Source organism: Metopolophium dirhodum, chromosome 4 (genome assembly GCF_019925205.1).
Source record: "Metopolophium dirhodum isolate CAU chromosome 4, ASM1992520v1, whole genome shotgun sequence".
Taxonomy (NCBI): Eukaryota; Metazoa; Arthropoda; class Insecta; order Hemiptera; family Aphididae; genus Metopolophium; species Metopolophium dirhodum.
In genome coordinates this window covers 8098107-8117238 of record NC_083563.1, presented here as the reverse complement: position 1 = coordinate 8117238, position 19132 = coordinate 8098107, and positions in this window count along the sequence as shown.

Sequence of the window (19132 nt, the reverse complement as noted above, 5' to 3'; positions counted from 1 at the left end):
AATGTATTTCTTTCAAACCGTATCTCTATAATATAAGAAATTATTTTTCATTGCATTTTATGATTTATTTTTTAACGTGATGGTTTGAACCCTATTCGTTAACGAATTAAACCATTTTCATTGCTAATCATTTCTGATTTTTTATTTTATTACTTTACAATTGAGTTTATTGTAGTACGCAGCTTTTGAATACCTCAGGGAAATCTCAATCTGACCACCACATGTGATGATATTATTTATCGTTTATACGGACAGATGTTGTAATTTCATCAAAAATCGATATTAAAATCGCTAAGGTCATTAATGAATTCTAATAATATATAAATGCGGTATCTATACGTGTAATATAATAATGTATAATGATTATCCATTTTGGTCGTAATAATAATATAATATCCATACTGATTGATACGGTAACATAAAGCATACAAAATATATAATAAAGTATGACGGCGCGTTATATAGGCAAAATAGGTACATGCATGTAGACCAAAATAATATTATATTATTATTTTATCATAATATAATTATTATTATTATAGGTATTAATTATTAACAATAATTTTGTATTATTTAATTATTAGGCATTGAACTATTGATGTACAATAAGCAAAAACCGATATTGTTAGTTTTGAATGACGCAAAATTCGGTAGGTATTAACTAATTTTTCTGATGTTTATGATTTTGTGTTTAAAATAAGTGGGTAGATAGGTATATTATATTATTATATTATTTATAGAGGTGGCTGATTGAAATACTGGCTGATTGAATAAACTTGCGCTATTTTATTAAACAAACAAACTTCCATCAAATTCATTAGTATTGGCTGTATTGATTTCTGTAATTGATATGAGTCTGTGCAATTTCAATCTAATATTTAATTACTTTTATGAATCACGTAGCAAGTTTGGTTCACATGTTCAGATAATATATAACAATACAAATATTATAATACATCATTGCTCAACTTGTAATGCAGTGATACGGTTGCACTAAGCTTCACCGTATTGAGGTATTTTATATTATAATTATAATAATAATAATATAAAGACTATATTTTGAAGGAAAAAAATATCGCTTTGATATTAATTAGTATGAGTTTATTTTTTAGCATATATTTTATTAATTTAAAACTTTAAATAAAATTATTTAATTTATTTTATCAACTATCATAGATTTGTTTAAAAATGTATAGTCAAATTCAAATTTGTATCATTGCAATAATAATTTTGATAAAATTTAATTTTTATTTATACATTATATTTTTATAAGTCCACATGCCCAGCACTATATAATTCACAAAATACTTTTTTATTTATATTAAAAAATACAAATACATATACATACAGTTAACCTATTAGGAAGTGCACTTTTATTACACTTTGGGTGTGTCAAAAATTCAAGGCATCCATTATTTTCAGCAATAAATCGATAAAACCACTATGGGAAATTATATGATCAATAATTATATGCATTTGACCGGACTTTAATGTTAAGATACGTTTTCATTTTAATAAATAGTAATTTTGAATCATAATAAGTAAGTAGGTAGGTAGACAAAGAGTCTGAATAATGCAATTCCCTACACGTTGGTTAAAAGCAAAATTATAAACAATTGTTTTTAAATTATTTTTTTCATGACAAGTATTATGATATATGATGAGATTCATTGGATAAAAAAGGTTGAAAGAATAAAAAAGTATGGCTGGCATAAGAATAATAATAAATTCAATTCAATTTTCCGCCTTTTGAAATAGGCACTAAAAAATAAAACATTTAAGGATTATCAAGATCAAAATGATCTGGTTATAAACGTATAATGTATATATAGAGGTGGGTAATCAAGACAAATTTGATAAGAAAGAAAATGTTTTTATTTCATAATAATTCTTTCTTGATATATCTGTAATATTCTATATTATCTTTTTAACAACATTCGTATTTTACTTATAGAATAATAATTGTTGCTGGGTATATAATGTAATATGATCTATTATTTTAAAAATTATAAAAAAAATACGTGGGATTAAAATATGGTAATAAATGTTTTGAGGTAGCTTGAAAATTGTAAATAATCTACTACATATATCTACGCAATCATCCCTATGTTAATTCGTTACGCTCAGGGATGTACGTATTCTAGTATTAAATTTTCAATGTACACTTCAGCTGCTGTCGAGATTGCTATTTTAAATAATAAAAAAAACATTTTACATTTGAAGGAATATTATATTTGAATGAGAACCTTAGAACAAATTTACCAACACTTTAATTCGACATACCATTTTTGTATTAAATATAATATGACAATATAAGTGTATATTAAATAATATTTTATATTGACAAATATTTCGTCACAAGTGTGTATATGTAACTGTATGTTTTATAGGGATATAAAATGTTTGTAACTTTTGTATCTTTCTCGGGTTTTTCGATTTAAATATAACATAATGACTCATTATATTTATGTCTTGTAATAAAAAAAAAATGTGTTATGTACCTATGGGAATTCAAACAGAGGTTCCATGCTAATTATAAATCAATACCTACGCAATTATAACACAGTATACAAACAAAATGTTTCCATACTTGTCCCCATCACCATTTTTTGCTGTATCCTTAACCGATGATTTTTATTTGCGATGTTTTTTTATTTTTTTTTTTGTATGATAACACATAAAAAATCAATATCAAAACAGAGGGTTTTTTGTTTTCAAAAAAAAAAAACAACTTTTGATCTACGAACTACAATTATACAAACGATAATGTGATTTTGAACAAATGTCGTTAGGTAAGCAACAATAAAAGTTTATTAGGTATTTCCATTATATTTACATAGTATACCTTAAATATTTTACATATTATCGTTATAACCATTATATTTATTTAAAAATGTTTTGAATGGATTTTTGATTTTTTTTTTTTTTTAAATAGTTTTAACAGCATTTACAGCATTGATTACGGCATCGGTTACGTATTTTCTTACTATTTATTTATTATTGTGCCCTACTAAATACTATTAAAATATTGGCGAGTTACTAAAAAAAAAAAGTTGATTTCAGAATTTATTAATTGTTTAGTTATAATTTTTATAATAAGGAAAGTATGCCAATAATTGCCAATAGTATGCCAAACATGCAGTTTGAACACGGTTTCACAGTTTCGAATGCTATATTATATTGTATTACATATTTAAAACTTTGCATGATATTTAGCAAACAATTATGTTAAATAATTACTTGATGAATATTAGTGTGGGCTTTAAACATTCAAGATATATTTTATTCACAGTGCATACAAATAATTGTTAAATGTAATTTTTATGTTCAAGTTTAAAAATCCGGACTCTACGACGAGAGCCTGTTGATCCAGTTTTGCTTTACTTGTTTTGGTAAAAGAAAAAAAAACGAACGCTGTTAAATACCGTGATAAGAAATCCCATATTATTTTATCTCACTTTAATCAACTCTGAAACAAAAGATTACACTCCGTTATTGATATTATCGAGGACTCATCGCGATACATTTACCCAGTTTACCCATTATGATAATAATAAATAAATAATATTGCATACAATTAACCGTTTCGTCCTTCTAGTAGACCTCTGGTGAACCGCTCGCAAGACGGGTGGGCGACTTCCACAAAACGATATTAATATTACGAAACACTGCACTTCGCGTGTAGTATTACAGAGCCTTAACTGCTGCGAGGTGTCATACCTAAGCTCATTTGATGAGAACACCCGTTTTTTACGGTTTCGCATATTATCATACGGTGTGCGGTGTATTATTATTATTATTATTATTTAACAGACAGACGGTTTAAACCATTTATCGATTAAACATGTTAAAATGCATAATTCATCATTGTTATACGATCTGCCCGACGAAGTGCACGCGAGCTTGTTATTATTGCAGTTGTACGGTTTGTGCGACGATGACAATCACATGGTATTTCCCACGCGCTAGAAGTCGTATGAATACCGTGCTGAACGAAACTATAATATTATGCACATTAAATGCATTTATTATACCGGAACGTGTTCCAATAATTAAATATAATATTATTATCAGAGGGGTGTATTTTAATATATATTTATATCAGTTATGAAAATCCACTTGTTTTAAATATTGTTATTTATTAGGTTTTTTTTCTATAGCGATTTGTTCGTCAAAACTGAATATTAATTTCAATTGTAATGTACTAATATGACAATTATTAAACATTGTGCATGTGCAATCAAAAACATGTTTCAACACGCGCGCGCGCACGCTCACACGAGTGGTTTAAAACTACACAAACGCATTTCATGGACACACCATAAGTCATGGTAAATGAGTGCGTATATGTGAATATGATGATGATATTATGCTAGATACGTAATTTTCACCGCACATAAAATAATTTTTACAACCGTGTCTGGAAATAAAATAATATGATATAATCCAACGACCGAACTTTTTTGTTTATACGAACAAACAGAATACACGGAAGGCTATTGTCATTTTACACGCGATGCCCGTCGAAAATAATTGGAGGACAGTCGTGTAACTTGTTGGATTTCGGTGGTTTTCGAGCCATACTCATCCGACCCAATTATAGATAGCATTGTTATCGACGAGGAGAGGGCTAGACGGACTGTGTACTATGTGTCCGAATTGTATGTATAAAATGATTGTATTTAACACGACACCATAACTGCAGTGGATTTCATTGTTGACAAGAGAAACAGACTATTATACGAATACAATATAATACAATATTACATTATTACAATATTCAGACGATATTTCCTTACCTATCGTACATTTTTCAAACTATATAATATATTATTATTATTATTATTATTTTTATTATTAGATAACCCGCGGCAGCATAGGCCATTGGGTGTGGGGAGGGAACTGTAGGGTTTTTAGGTTGGGAAGGTTGGTACACGTGTGTGGGTTATTTTGGCAGAATTTCTAATGGGGCACCGGTAGGTTTCTGCCATGCCCCAGATGGGGGATGGCGGCCCTTGTTCTCCGGACACCGTGACTTGCCCGAAGAAATATGCCGCCCGCGGCCGGGGTATCGAACTCGGGTCGGTCACTCCGTCCCCCTATATTATTATTATTACATTATGTTTTATTGACAATTCATTCTGAAAATTTTAAATATAATATTAAAACTTAACAGTCCAATACACAATGTACCAATTAATTAGATATTATATAAATGTATTTAATTATTACTAGACGAATGTTATTTCTGTAAAATATTTTATTAATATTTTTACTAAGTGTCAGTAAATGATTCATTAACAGTTTACCTTTTGTTTTTATAAAAACAATCTGTTTTACCCTAATGTATCATAGTTTAGTAATATTATACTTGTGAACGTTACTTGAAAATAAGATGGTTGAATATTTATTTTGTATTTTGAATTAATTCCATAAAATCATCTTAAATGCGTCAAATGTTAAAAATCATTTCAAATGTAAAATATAGATAAAGTTTATGTAAAAGATAGTTCTGTCCAATTATAATTGTATTCGTAGGTATAGGAAATTTATAAGATCTAAGTTGAAAGTAAAACATTTATAACTATAAATAATGTGATATTTAAGTACTGTAGTTTATGTTCATATTTTATATTTCTAATTTGTAATTAAAAAAAATATATTATAGGTATTAACGTTATTTTGGTATTATATATTTTGTTCGATTGTTCGAACGTTTTTGCAACATACTTAAGTGCATTTGTACGATAAACACATGCATAATAGTAGTAAACCTTGATTTTAAGACTAATGACTCTTGAGTTTGTTGATTTAAAAAAATAATAGAAGTCCCTCTAAAGCCGTTTTATTATTCTTTTGTTTGTAATTATTATTATACGTATTGTGTGTTCTGTTAACCATAGCTATGACTTGGTTTATTTCTTTATCGAATCAAAGTTTCTAAAACATTTTCTTGACTTTGACGGTGCTCATATTTAAAAGTATTAATGTGTCATAAAAAATAAACATTTTGATAAAATATAATATCATATATTATGTTTCAAAATAGGAATCGTGGTAGAAAATCGCCGAAAAAATACAATCTACGACACAACAAAAAATAGCAAAGATAAATAGATATTATGTGGGAATATGAAATGATATATTTTTATTTAAACTATTTTTTTACATATAATCAATGAAACAATATCAGTTAATTGATAATAATTGTTTTTATTCTTATAACTTGTAAACGCATCTTATAATTAATGTAAAAATACTAACTATAGGTACATCGAATCACAAATACACTATTTCGACTGTAGTTGCCACTTGTCAATAATAATTATAATGTTAATAACAATAAAAGATTTATCGGTTCAGTTCTGAACTTGGTATCATGCGTCGTCGGTATGGAAATAATGCCAAACGTCATCGTCATCATAATTTATTGAAGCTATTAACATATTATTATTATTCTATTGAATGTCCAAAAACTAAATTGTTTAATCGAGAGAAATGACCGTATGCATATAGCCGCCGTTCACAAACCACATTGAATTATGTGTGATTAATTCTGGTCTTGGGCGCCGTACCTATCCATTTTAATTTCCATAATATAATAATTTAACAATAGTATGATACAATAACATGACCAACAGATTTATTATTATACCTATTATTTGCCGTGAGAAATCCTGGTCCGGTTTACTCATCGGGTTAAAATTAATTAAATTCATTCTTACAGCATACGCATGCACTATATGGTCCCTGCACACAGCGCGATGGTATAATACGTATAATATTGATCGGGGCTGTAAAAAAAAAAGAAGAAAAAAACAGTAACCAAACAAACAAACGTTTTATAGTTTGACAAACTGTATTACATATATAATACCATAATAGCACATTATAGTCTGCAAAAGCTCGACGTAAACTTTGCCGAACCACGATATTGTGATACGCGTATTAATTTACGTATGAAATTTCGGCGGAGTTGTTTCGCAACATTAAGGTAGTAATAAAATATAGTAATAATTCAGTCTGATAATCTCAGGATAAACTTTTGGGACACATTTGTAATACAATGACACCGTAATCCCATCAATGCTAAACGGAATAATAAACCGGCTAAACCTTAATAAATCAGTATAAATATTCACTTGACCGTAGTACAGTTTCAGACTTGTTCGTAGGTCTACCTATACCTTGTATATACGTGGGTTACTTACACACTCGTGTTTCATACCGCGCCTGAAAAGACTTCCGCGGCCAAACCTCGCGATTATACACAATAATAACAATGGTAATAATAATATTAATAATAATAATAGTAATAATAGTAATGAATATAAAATCACATACCAATGATTATAATACGCACATACGCGTTTAGAGTTACTTCAGTTGGAGCTCAAGACAAATAGCTTATAACAACTCATGTATTATTATTATTATTATTATTATATTATTATTACGATGGCATATCAAAATATTATTACGTTGTTTTGTCTCGTTTGAGGTTTTATTTTGTTAGGATGAATAATACCGCGGAATTACTTTCGACGTATTGTATGTCATTAACGTAATAACAACAACGTGCAAAGTCGAATCCTAGTTTGAAAAAGACAACAGTATATTAAAATTTAGTATTATAAATTTAGTTCAGCTGATGATGTATTTATATTTTATATTATATAATATAATAGCTAGTATATGTGTGGCCTGGTGTAGCGCAGTGGTTGTCCTCAGTCACTAATAGTGTTCTGATTTCAAGCCGGTGTCGCTGGTTCCCGGATGGGTGACCACCCGGGTTTTCGTGACAAATACTCGCCGTACATTCGTTTTCTGAACCAACCATATCCCCCTACACAGAAAAAAACTAACTAATAACCATGCAGTTGATACCTTAAAAAAATATAGTATATTATATATGTGGCGATTAAATTATAACTTATTTAATTAAACTGTAAACGTCTAAAGGAGTTTGTATTTATCGTTTGGAGATTGACTGGTTTTAAGCAATAATATCAAAACTCCGAATAATGCGCGATGTGGTCTCGAAATATTATGATTTAAGTGTGACAAATTACCACGGTCGACCAACAAACCGCACGTTAATTTTGTCTCTTCCTGGTCGATTAAAGATGAAAAAAGGTGGAAACTAAACATTTTTTTTCTTCCTTCGCGTTTTTTATTTATTTCAAATATGAATATGGTTCAGCTCCCAATCTTCTAAAGCACTCGCAACAGTATAATAATGATTTAAAATCTAATACCATGACAATAATATATACCCGGTCAAGTGCTGATATCAGCAAAATATAATGTCCGATTTTATTTTTATTATTGTTTACCACAAGAGCATATTGTACTGTCTAGCCTGGTTTTATTTTTCATTACTTAGGGCCCTTTACAATATTCCTTTTATGAAAATATCCTCAATAAACGTTGAAATTTGCGTGGACGCAAACACAAGCGTATTATACACATTCAATGCATTTTACGGATCGTCTAAAAGATTTTTGTTTACGCCGAGGGATAATTTAATTATAATAATCTAAAATGGCTTAAAATATTGAACAATTTATTTTTTGAACCATGTTGTTTACATTGTTTTTATTTTTTTGATTAAAAAATAGTATTATTCGAATATCCAGCTTTAAAAAGTTCAAAGTACAGAAAGACAGATGCTCAGGTTAAGTTATTAAAAAATACTATAAAATATGTACATAATAGGTAGGTATGCTACGTATGTATTTACACTCATATACTATATAAAAGTGACAAACAAATTGAATTTAAAAAAAAAAAATTATAAGTCCTTCCATAGAAAATTCACTCGGCACGAAAAAGGTAACACTCGAAAATTTCGACTGCCATGCGGAAAGATCTAAAGGCCCTATAATATGATGTTTTCACATCAATAAATATAGATAGGTACTTTTGACTAAAAAAGTATAAACAAATTCAACCATGGTATGTACTGAACAGACAAAACACTGAATCATATTGAGTTTGAAATGTTTACTTATTATTTCTTAGCAAACGGACATTTCAAATTTCTCTGTTATCAAAATTTCCAACGTTTACCGCTATCGATTTCCTAGCGGTAACTGACAATTTTGATAATGGTTTCAAGCCCTACAGAACCATGTTTATTGTTTATAGTGTTCATGAGACGCGTAAACACGTTGCGATATGCTTAGTGTTTGTTTATCGACGAAAAACGCCCACGACAAAACAGACGATGTAAGACGTGTTCGCAGTTGCGCTCCAATGCATGTGATCAAATAGTAATATTGTATGTATACAAATATACAATACATTTTAAGTAACCTGTTCACGTTGGTTGTCAACGATGAACTAATGTGACGCTCTCACCGGCTCCATGTTCGATGTCCGTGATCGTAATTAAGCCACGCCCCCTGAGCACAAGTCGGCCAATCGTCGCGTCGCACCGAGTCTCCACCAATCAGCACGTCAGCAGCGCTAGCTGCGCTGGCGTTGCGTGAATAGGGTAACGTTCGAATAACGATCGAAAAATTTCACTGCCCAAGCGGAAAAGTCTGAACGCTACATAAGATGTTTTCACATCAAAAAATCATTTAATAATAACAGCCTTTTTTATATTGTTGATTGGGTGATAAAACATGACATGAAGGTTTGAAATCTTTTATTTTCATTAATTTTATTTACTACACAAACTATAAATAAATTATTTACAATAAGTGAAAATGGTGTACGATTGGTGTTGGACTGATTGTGGTTAGATGATGGGGCGTTCTATTGGATGCATATTCTATCGTGTCTATATTGGCATATTCAGCAAGTATATCTAACCCCATTTTGATTTAAGCAACTTACAGGGTCACCAGGAATGTCGTATATTAAGTTCAGTTATTAGTGGTTTGCGATGGTCTTGTAGACGAAAATGAAATCTTTTAAAATGACCGTTTTCCACTTTTTGGACAAAGGGAATAGAGATATCACTATCATGATTAAGTGCATCGTCTAAAACTTTATAATGATTTGATAGAGACATCCACTCAGACAGTTTTTAATACTGTTTATGTTACAGCGTTTGGCTGAGCCCGAGAGCTGTATTCCGAATGTCGGTCCACGTGGGTTCTAGTAGGATTTTGTAGATAAGTATTTTGTTATAAAGGTCAAGGTATTTTGGGATAAAAAAAAAATATCCAAGTTTGCGAAATCTATTGTTCTGGGCGAGTCATTTGCTGGGGATATAAGATGACCTAAGTATAGGTATATAATAATTTAAATATAGACATGATTAGATAGTCATAATTTGTAATATTTTAACATTTTCAATGTCACTGCAGTTAATTATTAATTAGGCATAAATACAATAATATACTGGATTTTATGAAAACATCATAAATGATTTTTTTTCAAAAAAGGCAAGAACATGTATTTTAGTTTATTTTATAAATGTATCGAAGTTGAAGTTTTGTTTGAAGTTTCACTTTTGCTTTTTATTATTTGTTTGATAATATTATAATATAGTGTGATTTGTGATAGGTTCTGAATTTATATATTTCACTAAATACTTTTAAAATAATGTTAATAATGTTAATAGTTTATCTTTCTATTCATACAATATAAAATTAAAACAAATATAATTAAAATTATCACTCATTCTGAGTATATAACCAAATATTAAAGTATATTTTTTCAATATGATTTATTTTTCACATGAATGAAATATTTCAAGAAAGTAAATCGCATTAAATTCTAAAACCCTAGTTGTTACTATCGCTGTATTGTGTTGTACTTTTGTGTAAGGATATAAAATATTAAAATATAATTTAATAATTTACTTTTTGGATACAAAAAAATATAATAATTTCTTTCAAAAATCTTTAAATCTATAAATTAATAAAAAAATGTATTACCAAAGTACTTAATTCAATATTATAATGAAATAATATTGAACTCGCGTCCTCCATTGTGTTCTATTCTATATATTTAGTATAATATTATTTCTAAAATAACCGATTTATTTTAGAATACGTTTTAGTAATTACATATTGTTTACGTCATATGTTTAGTTAGATGATAAATAAGACTAATAATATTAATTTGAATTGTAAGAATTGTTCTCAACATGTTTCTTCTATGAATGGATTTTCTCTATTACAATAACCTTTCTTCGTATAAAAATAAAAATATTATAATGTTCATAACGCGTTTATATTATGATAATATACAAATCTACCGTATCCACGTTTTTATAACATCAAATTTTTAGACCTTTACTAAAACCTTGTACATAATAGTATAATATAATGTTGCGTACCAGGAAAAAAGTATAATAATATATAAATCGCTCAATTTTCGTGAGAGGATTATAAATTTGGTATCGTAGTTGTGGTTATTTCAATATGGTATTTTCTCTTTTTGCTCTGCCACGAGTGCTTCAGTTATTTTCTTTTCAAACAATTATATTGTTTATGCAAGTCATGTTTATGATTTTCTCGATCTTTAACTATCGGTTTGTAGTTTAATTCAATTATTTTGCCATTTTCTATCCAAAATGTGTAAGATGCATAATAAGTTAGGAAGGTGCCTACTAATTCCAATACAACTAAAAACGAGAAATGACATAACTCGATTATTAGTTTTTCTAAAACTTTAACGAAAACTCTGCCAACTTTGCACAATAGAACATGGCTTTCACGATTTCTAAATGTATTTTTCTCGAAACCTAATTACCAAAAGTTGTTCCCAGATGTTCAATATACTTAATATAAAGATAAATAAAGTTACAAAATTATTATTTAATTTCAAAAAGAAACACTTTAATATATGCTATTGGAAATTTAAAGTTAACTAATTCAAATAGGTAATACATAATAATAAGATATATTATGTTTATTACATGTTACTATCATGTTTGGTGTGTATTATACTAAAACAATATAACGTTTTATGCAAATTTTTTTTCGTACCTATAACTTTAATGCTGTAAAAAAATAAATATTATCATTTTGTATCTTAAATTGTTCACATTTCTTTCTTTATACAACAATATTAATTGTATCATTCAATTTAGGGAAATCATGTTATTATAATAATTATTTATTTATATTATTATAACAAACAATATCTAACCTGTACTTATATTATTATTTGCTATGTTTTTTTATTTTGAAGTTATATAATTATGTAGGTTATTGAGTTAGTCATTACTCAACCTTGCTGTTGATAAAAATAATAATTAATGCATTAAAAAATTCTATCACCTTTAGAAAGATTCTTGCATGCCCATTTTATATAATTTATACTACCTATTTATTTTTACAATATAACACTGAGTATCCAGTTCGGTTCCGAATGCCATCGAGTGCACACGTTTTCTGATAGCAGTACGCTCATCGCTCCCTTATCAGTTCGTAGTTATTTATACGGCTTTGCCTATAGTCCATATTACGATCGTAATTATGTCGCTACAATCTAACAGTAACAGTTCAAAAAAAAATAACAAACTTAACCTCTCCTCTTCTTCTCTGTCGCCAAAAACAGAGGAAAATAAAACTAAATGTTTCTGCAGTCCAAATCGGTACTCTGCTCTTGCTCAGCACGACAACAACTCATCTTCCAATAATGGTCAAAATCGCAAAATTATCGAAACTTCAAAACTACCGCTTGTGTATCAAAAAAATGTGAGTGATATCTCCACCATCACCTCTAGTTTGTTGACTATTCTTAAACCTTCCGATTTCATTTGCAAATCTACTCACTCTCGTCTAATTGTCCGCACACAGACTCGCGAACATTATAATCTGCTCTTACACCTAATGAGCACTGGTGCCAGTTTTCATACCTATCAGCTTAAAGCTATTCGTCCGTTACGTATAGTTATTCGCAATCTTCACCCAACCACTTCACATGAAGACATCATTGTCAGTCTTTCTGATTTGGGACATCACGTCTCCAACGTTCACAACATCAAACGTTTTTCCGACAAAAAACCGCTGCCACTCTTTTTCGTCGATATCAAGACGAATACAAATAACTTGGATATTTACAAAGTTGAATTTCTTCTCAACATCAAAATAGTAGTCGAAAAACCATACCCACCCAAAGGACCACCTCAGTGCCAGACTTATGCCAGACTTATGGGCATACCCGGAGTTTTTGCTACTATTTTCCACGTTGTGTTAAATGTGGGAAAGAACCACTCTCGGAATCAGGCAATAAATCAAAGAACTCTCCACCCAGATGTGCTTTATGTTCAGGTGAGCACACAGCAAACTATAAAAGTTGCCCAACTTACAAAAAGATACTTAAAAATAAACTCAAGACTTCCCCAAAGGCTCCTCCAACCGTGATCCCGGACGTTCAAGCCAAGCCCCAAGCAAGATCATATGCAGAAGCGGCCGCTAATATTAATCCTACAATAGAAATCGTCACAACAGTGTTATCTCAATTTATCACCAACTTAAATTCTGTAATTGGGCCACTAATATCTCTCCTCACTGATGTACTGCAAAAACGTTGTACTCCACAGTTCAACCAACTATTTCTGTTTATCTTAATTATTATTTCCGTTTAGCTTATCATACCTAATAATGTATCAATTCATTTTTTGTATCTGCCTTAATTGACTTCTTTAGGTATGACTATAATATACTATTTATATATTATATAAATGTCGATTATTATTCTTACCTATTTTATTGTATGTCAACTATTATCATATACTTTAATTATGTAATTTTAATATTGTAATTGTCAAACTATCATAGTTTTTATTAGTAGTTCTAAAAAAAAAAAAGACTGAGTATAACTGCAGGAACACAAAAATATAAAAATAAAAATAATTCTTAACAGTTTAATATTGTATGTGAAATAGTTGTGCGTAATATGTAATTTGCGCATTTTGTGTTTAAAATGTATATAAAAAAATGTACAATCTGTTAATAATATTTACAGTTGTAACAAAAATACACTACTGACTACCGAGCAGAGACGTAATTGTATACGTGACTGATTTATTATTCTCACATTTTTTTTTTTATTACTTATTGTGATAAATAAATTAATCATCGTGTTTATGTGTTCCATAATTTTGTTTTTTTTTTTATTTTTTTGTTTTAACGAAGGCACATTTGTTTTTCAGAAAAAAAATTATAATTCAATATTTTTCATAAATCTATTGTGGATTGCATATTTTAATCAAATGCTTCAAATGCTATGTAGTCATTGTGAGTACTGCAAGTATATAATATTATAACAAAGCGATCAAAGCAGTATTTAAAATTTAATAAATCACAGATAGTTGTTATGGTTGTTGTAGTTAAATATTGAATGTTTCTTATACTTCAAAAACTGAATATATTATCAACTCTTTTGTCTATATAATAATATATATTATGCTTTTTCAATGATTTTTCCTTACAAAGACAAACTAAACAGTAGTATCTCCTTTACAATTATTATTGTTATTTGTTGTTTTCCGACACGATATATTTTAATATTTCAACACGATATATTACATCATCCCTTGTATGAGTTACATAATATTATTACTAACTCAATGACTGTTTTCTAATATTTGCATTACGATAAAAAGACAACCTCAGTTTCGGGTACTATTTTTTTTCTCCAATTACCATTATTAATTTGTTCTGTCCTTCGGTTCATTTTCTATGATTAAATTTCGACTGCGTAAGACTATAAACGTTTAACCACGAAAAAAAAAATAAAACATTTTATCCACTCTGGCTGCGTAATAATTGGACAACGTTAGCACACTTAAATCCGGAAGCATTTTTAACGAGGCGCGTGTTTATATCTCTCACAAATTATTGTGTGCCGACGAGGGCGTTGCCGCTACTGCAGTCATCGAAACACGGAAGAACGGTAATTATATCTACTCCAGGCACCAACTACAGTAATAATATTTCCACAAATATTGTGAAACGAACCATTTAAATAACACTGGTTTCGCGTGGCTATCAAAAACAAATTGAAGCAGATTCCAACGTCCGCAGACTTAGCGTGAATGGGTTTTAACTTATATTATAAGATATACTATACGATATATATACATATTGGTACGCTTATTTAGATTATTTAAGACAATATTACGAAATATCCATGGATAGTCGATTTTATGATCGGATATAACATCATAATATTACACCTCAATGCGAATTTCCATAATAAAAATATACAATAAACCAAGGAACCTATTATTAATATACGATAAAAATATTAATGAAATACAAAATTTTCTATTGTCAATAGATTCACTGTAACAATATTGTGTTGAATAAAATAAAATGTTACCTGTCACATTTGCTAAAGACACATACAACAAAAGTGATAGTCAGACCACTTTTTTACTAGAAAAATTGTATTCAGATGCAAAAACTACAAATGAAAAAAACACAAATCATCGTAAAATCAATCAGTTCATAATTTAACAAATGTTATAAAATGTTTAAGTGATTTTAGAACATTTTGCTCTAACACATCAGCTGATTATTGTCATAAAATATAGGATTTTAAAAATTCTAAACATGATGTTTCTTTTTATTCAAATTATTATTATTGTAATTTTTTTTTATATAATATATATGTTTAGATATGATAGGATAAGACTCAAAAAGTGTCACGTAAAATGAAAATATATTCTATAGATTATGCTACTTCAAAGAAGCCATTTTTCAATATCCTCATCGGTAGACAACATAACCCACACGAAAATTGAAAATTTTAGAGAAAAAAAAAGGTAAGGTAAAATACTATACTATAGGTACCTACCACAAATCACGACAGGCACGCATCGAGGTGAGAGTAAAGCTGATGTCTGTAATCTTGTAGGTACACCGTTGCAATTTTATTATTATTATTTTTTTTTTCGAATCAATCTTAACCGATGCATTATTGACAACAGCACGAACGTGTACACTATATTATTGTTCAATGAGTGATTTTTTTTTCTTTTTTTTTTTTTGTTAAGAATCGCACAATATAACGAGATTGGTATTTAAATTCGTGGAATTCTCAGACTATATTATAATACCCCGGGACGACTATACGTCTTATTGAGAAAGTCCCTGAAAGTTGTATTGTGAATTATATATATGAGCGTCATAGTCTCGTGCAGGTTGGTACATATTTAACTCTAGTACCTACATATATAATAAAATACGGATCGCGGCACAATGCGATTCCAAACTCTTTATCGTGCCACGACGTCGTCAACTTGTGTTAAATAATTAAAAAAATAACATCCTATACTCTCTGGGCATCGAAGCGAGAATTCGAGACGCTTGTATTATATCATTATATTAGTATAACTATATTATTATCATTGTATTAGTGAGTCCTGTTTTAGGCAGGCAACATTACTATTGTATCATTCCATTGCTCTCAATAATAAATCTAATTCGTCAACTTAAAATAATACTTTCCTTGGTTGCTTATCAGGGCATCGAAGCGAGAATGCCAGACGCTTGTGCGTTTCGTACAATCTAATACGTTCTACACGTCTTGCATATGGCGGATCGCCTCGATGTCCTTAGAATTTAACATTTTAATAAAAACCATTAAACCAAAGATACCATATTATCGTCGTGGGAATCCGTGTGCAATTGCTTCGGTTAACACAGAACATTTTTGTCGCAGAGATTAATATTATAAACATTATAAATTAGAATATACTACGACTAAACTACTCACAGACAACATTATATTGGTGAGTCCTGTTTTACGGAGGTAGCATTATTATTGTATCGTTCCATTGAATTTAAAAATAATAAATCTAATTCGTCAACATAAAATAATACGTTCCTTGGTTGTAATTATGTTATATTGTTATGGTTAAATAAAAATAATTAAAGACAAGAACAACAAAAGAAAGTATATATTACATTTGACATCAAATTATTTGTATCTTACTAATTATTAACGTATGCAAATAAAATAACAATAATTTATGTGTATTGAGTTGTGTACAAGTCTCGACATCGAATCAGTTAAATTCGTTGTAATAATATTATTACAGACAATTTTAATAATACTTCATTTTATTTTTAGTTTCATAACTCTAAGCTGTAACTACATTTTTTTCGATATACTTTTAGGAAAACAATATTTTTTTATTTACCTGTTATATCCACAATATCTAAACATTAATAACGCACTTCAGTGATTATAAACGTGATACGCGTTTGATAAATATATTGACTATCGAATTCTATAGGTATTCCTACATGAGCTAATTATTAATATAATAACAAAATATTTTTCAAAATCGTTCTGAAAATTGTCAGGATACTCGTATTACTCTCTTATTCACGAATGCATGTTGATAACCGACTAGCGAAATGCCTGTTTGTGTGATGTGAAGTGTTTGATGTTTTTATGTTAAAAACATATATTTTTAGATATGTCATTAATATTACAAAAGTATAAATATATCTAAATCATATTTTTATCATTTAATAACATAATAAGCTCAACTAAATTATTATTATTTTTATAAATCGTATTAACATATTATTTATTTTACCAGAATCTGATGAAACCTTCACTCGTATAAAGGTTTTTGACTATGGCTAGTTAATATAATTTTCCTGGCCTTAGTATTATATGTAAAAAAAAATCCATTACAATAAATAGCATTGTTATAATATATACAGATATATTCATATTGCTGAAATAATATGGTTTTAGCTTAATGCATTTTTTTTATAGATGAACGGCTAACAAATAAATACTCTATTGATTTTGTGCCAAAACTGCACATTTTACGTTATATTATAATATTATTATCTAGTATTTAACCGAATACATTGCTAAGCTTTAAAACAATGAAATTGTGGTTTATGATTCAATTTCATTCCATTACATTTTTTTCGCGAGTTTTTTGTGTCATACATGTTTTTTTTAAATTTATCTTTATTTATACATCTCAAATAATATTGTAATCACTTATCAGGCATAAATTATACATTTGCTTAATAATACACAAACAAAACTTCCAACTGGTGATCACTATCTGCTAAGTTATGTAATTTTATTATGAATAAAACATAATATTCTTTGCATACAATAAAATCTTAGAATTGCAACTGTCTTAATTTTTAAAAACTTAATTTCGAATAAGTATACATTTTTTTCCACGTTTAACTATAAATATTGGATAACATATTTTACAAGTATCGTTCTGTATACTTAAAACTATATTTAATTCCTACAAATTATATATCGTTGATGATAGTTATATTATAACTCATAGTTCTGTTTAATTCACAATCAATGGATTTGTACAACAGAGCAGAGATGTGGAAACATTGATTACAATTTACAGAAATGTAAATATTGTCAACACGTCCATAAAACAGCATCAGATTTTAATGTATTTTGCCATTTCCTACGGTTGTAGTCATCATTATATTTCAAAGTTTAATAAATCAGAAACTACTCGTTCAAATTGAAATTTATAACAATATATTATAATAAACGTCAATATTTTTGACGAAATTGTAATTCCTTAATAATTAAAAATAAAAATTGGTGGTCGTCATTTGAAAAAAAAAACTTTGAACATTCCTTAAATGACATAAAAATCTAAGAGAGAAAATATTATCCTTATAAGTATACTTATAAATTCTAAAAATCTATTTTATTTATTCCATTTTGAATCAATTAGTTTTTGAAGAAAATATGGGGGTGAGAATGTTTGGTGAATCACCCAGTTTGTTAGGTTTAGGTGTCCCTACATATATTTAGGTAATGAATAATTTATATACATAAATAGATTTTTATGTATATATAATGCAAATATTGATAGGGTGTATCGTGTTTAAGAACTATCGTCCCTGACTTCCTGCGGGTTTAAAATTTGGGTTCTTTTCAGTATCGTGCAAGAAACATTTACATGTCCATCCATTAGAATATTTGTTTTACTAATAATTCATTATTCATACAAACTATAAATATATCAAATCAAAATATACGCCACATTGTGAGATTTTATTTTTCAACCGGAAGAATTAATACACTAAAAGGGCACATTAAAAGCTAAAAACAAACAATGCAATTTTAAATTGACATAAAGTGACTAAATCACTTACTTGTACTAAAAAACTTAAAAAACCAATTACGGACATAA